The sequence below is a fragment of the Balaenoptera ricei genome, chromosome 18 (genome assembly GCF_028023285.1).
Source record: "Balaenoptera ricei isolate mBalRic1 chromosome 18, mBalRic1.hap2, whole genome shotgun sequence".
Lineage (NCBI taxonomy): Eukaryota > Metazoa > Chordata > Mammalia > Artiodactyla > Balaenopteridae > Balaenoptera > Balaenoptera ricei.
In genome coordinates this window covers 27980887-27984017 of record NC_082656.1, presented here as the reverse complement: position 1 = coordinate 27984017, position 3131 = coordinate 27980887, and positions in this window count along the sequence as shown.

Genomic DNA, 3131 nt, shown 5'->3' with positions numbered 1-3131 from the left:
TTGACATTTAAATCTAATTTTCTGAGTTGGTTTCTCATCTCATTGGTCCATTTTTATTTTGAAGAGTCTTCTTTAATTTTTAAAGAATCATATCTTTTGAAAATTAGCCCTTTATCTGTCATATGTTTTTCTTTATTAAGTGCATTATTTGCACAATATTATAATAATACTTTGACTTATAGATGCCTCAAGTGATAGAAATAATATATATGCATATAGTTTGTGCATGTGTGTATATACATTCTTTTTTGAGCATAGAAATTCCTTCCCACTAACAAATAATATTAATAATCTTATTTGATTTCTTTAGTTATTTATTGATTTATTTTTTCATATTTAACTCTCAGATATATTCAGAAATTCTTTTAGCATTTGGTTAAGTAGGTATCCACCTTAGTTTACATTTGGCTGAGCTAGGGAATTTTCATTGAAAAATTTCCAGAGACTTAAACGTTTCCTTTATCCATTAAATACTTAAACGTAATGTGGTCTATTTCTTCTTATTATTTTTTCCCATGTGGATTACACTTTAATTATTATGTCTTTATACTATATCTTAGTCTCTGGCAAGCCTCTTCATAATACTCTCTTTTTGTTTGAGTGTTGGATGTATATTCTTGTCCACTTATTCTTCCACATTAACATTAAAATCATTGGTCAAGTCTGGGGTGAAAATATCCCAGGGTGAGCTTGAATTGATTTTGTTTTAATCTATTAAATAAGTTAGGGAGAATTGAACTCTTTATAAAAATGTGTTTTCTCAGTTAATGACATACTGACTCTTCATTTATTCATCTTTAATTATTTTTCTAGATAAAATTATGTAATTTTCTTAGAAAAGATATGCAACATTTCTTGGTAGGTTTATATCTATTTTTTGTATTAAAATACTAGTTTGAGAAGACTTATATTCCCTTATGTTTTCTAGCTGATTAATCTTGCGTACTGGATGGAAGTAAGGAGTACAGTTATCCATCTCTAGACTCCCTGGGCTCAGATCTTGATTATTTTGCTTTTCAGGTAGGGAAAATTACCTAATCTCTGAGTATAAATTAGTTCCTCTATAAAATTAAGATAATATTTCAATAATAATAATAATAATCTCATTGAGTTGTGGTATGGATTAGATGAGTTTTTATGAGGCAAAGAGCTTGGTAAGGTCCCTATCTTCTGTGATGCACTCAATAAAACTTGGAAAATATGTAGGGAAAACTTTTTATTATATGTGTATTTTCTTACTGAACTGCTTAAAGTTCTTATAAAACTTTTTATTCAATTTTGTTTAATAAATGTTTCTGTCATTTATATGTAATAATTTTCTCATTTCTATTTTCAACCCTTATACCATTTATTTCTGATTTCTATGCTGGACTATTTATATCTAGAGGTTACATAATTTGCAACACAGTAGGTTTAATAGTGGATTTTTGGTTGGAGTCCTGGAAAGGGTAAAAAAGCACACTAAATTTGAGTAATTAAAAAAATAATACAGAGACTATTTAAAAATATATGGGTGAGGGTTAAGAAAGCAACGTGATAAAGTGAAATTCTAGGCTTCATAAGAAAAGGGTGCTAATACTGCCTTTATGCTACAGAGACAAGGGAGAAAGCAGTTATCAGGACTGGAGACAGAGTGTATTAAGAAATGCAGTCAGTGTGGAGTAGCCATAATGGAGCAAACCAAGGGAATATACTCACCAACTTAACTCTCCTTCCTCCTCTATAATGTCTGCAGGTATTCAACTTTGGATAAACCTAAAAGGAAGCCTTGGGATAAAGGAACCCTTAATGTTGTTTATTTGGGTTGACCTTGCAGGACACAGAAGATGGTGTATATGAGGAGGATAGTGAAAGATATCCAGTTGAGGGGTAGTGTTGTCACATCCTGACATGGCTTGGTGTGTTTCTATTTCTTCATAGTTAAATATGAGTTCTACGATAGTTCTAACTAAAATAAAAATTCTCTTTCACAAAGTAATTTATTACCCTATTACTAATTAACTATTTTTTAATATATCAGGAAGAGATGTTATTTTTCCAATTTTGTTTACATTTACTCATTTGTTTACATGTTTTCTGAGGCCCAGTTATAAGCCAAGTTCTCAGCAGGTGCCCAATTTGCATTAGAAGTTAATTCAGAGTTAGTTCCTGCCTTTATGAAAATTACTGAATTTCAGTGAGACTGACAAAACTAGGTAAGAAATCAAATCTATAAGTAAATGATTCCAAAATGTAAATTATTGCAAAGAAAACAAATAATATGTTGCAATACAGAATGATTTGGTGGAATGTAGAAGAGAGTAAGGGGGCTTACACTTTAACACGATGTTCATGGAAGTCATTATGAAAGAGCACATTTAAGCTGAGACTTACAATATGATTCCACAATGACAAAAACAGCCAGGACAAGAAATGAGGAAAAGCATTTGAGAAATATTATGCCAAAGATTTAAGGGCACAATCTGGGAAGGGAAAGGTGAGTGAAGCTGGGGTCTAATGCTCCAGGCAAAGAGAAGAGGAACTGAGTACGACCAAGCAAGTGAACAGCCCATAGTTTATAATAAAATTAGACTTTAAGCCATGGAAAGACATTGGCCCCTTATTTCTCTGACACTCCACCTTCAGTCACTTAAAGAATCAAATTAGGTTTATCTTCAAAATATATCCAGTACCCACCACATCCAATGACTTCTACTGCTACCATCTTGTTTCCAGACATCGTGACCTTAACAGTTTCCCCCTCCCCAAAACCCTTGTATTCACTATCCTCCACACAGTAGTCAGGGGCATATTCCTAAGAGTAGGAGTGATTCAAGCTGTACCAGTCTCCCCACTGTTCCCTTTTAAAACCCTGCAGATAAACAAGGCTGGTGTTCAGTTTACTTTCTCTTGCACTCCAATAAAGTTGGGATTTAGGTCATTTCATAAAATTAACTGGAACACTTTTTAAACTTTTTCAGTGCTCTCGAACTGTCTACATGGGTATATTGTAAAAGTTACAGCTAACTAAAAAAGTAAGCCAAAAAGTTGAAAGTTTATTTGATCTAAATATATTAAACTACTTTGAATTTTCTCTGGGCTATTGATCTCTTCAGCTATACTCATTATTTGATAACTTTGGGTGATTTATA